Here is a 207-nt window from a genome sequence, read left to right on the forward strand (position 1 = left end):
CCTCTACAATCATTTCTCAGTCTGTCTCTTCGATTTTGCAGGCATGCCAGTGCCTGTAAGGATTTGTGGGGTGCAGGGGGGGGATGTCAAATTAAAACAATGCTTGCTCACCCAGCTTAGGATTTGCTTTGTGGCCTCGTGGAGGGTCTCCCGCAGCGGGGGCACGGCGGGGAGCCCCTGACAGATCGGGAACCGGCTGTGCCAGGA

At 57.0% G+C, this 207-nt stretch overlaps 1 protein-coding gene across 1 annotated transcript in view; it reads left to right on the plus strand.

Annotated features, from left to right (window-relative positions):
• LOC104271796 overlaps nt 1–207 on the plus strand; it is a gene marked incomplete at its 3' end in the record, with an annotated part of 36,836 nt that overhangs the window by 33,885 nt on the left and 2,744 nt on the right. The gene's annotated exons all lie outside the window — the stretch shown is intronic.

This window comes from Apaloderma vittatum, unplaced genomic scaffold (assembly GCF_000703405.1).
Source record: "Apaloderma vittatum isolate BGI_N311 unplaced genomic scaffold, ASM70340v1 scaffold6483, whole genome shotgun sequence".
NCBI lineage: Eukaryota > Metazoa > Chordata > Aves > Trogoniformes > Trogonidae > Apaloderma > Apaloderma vittatum.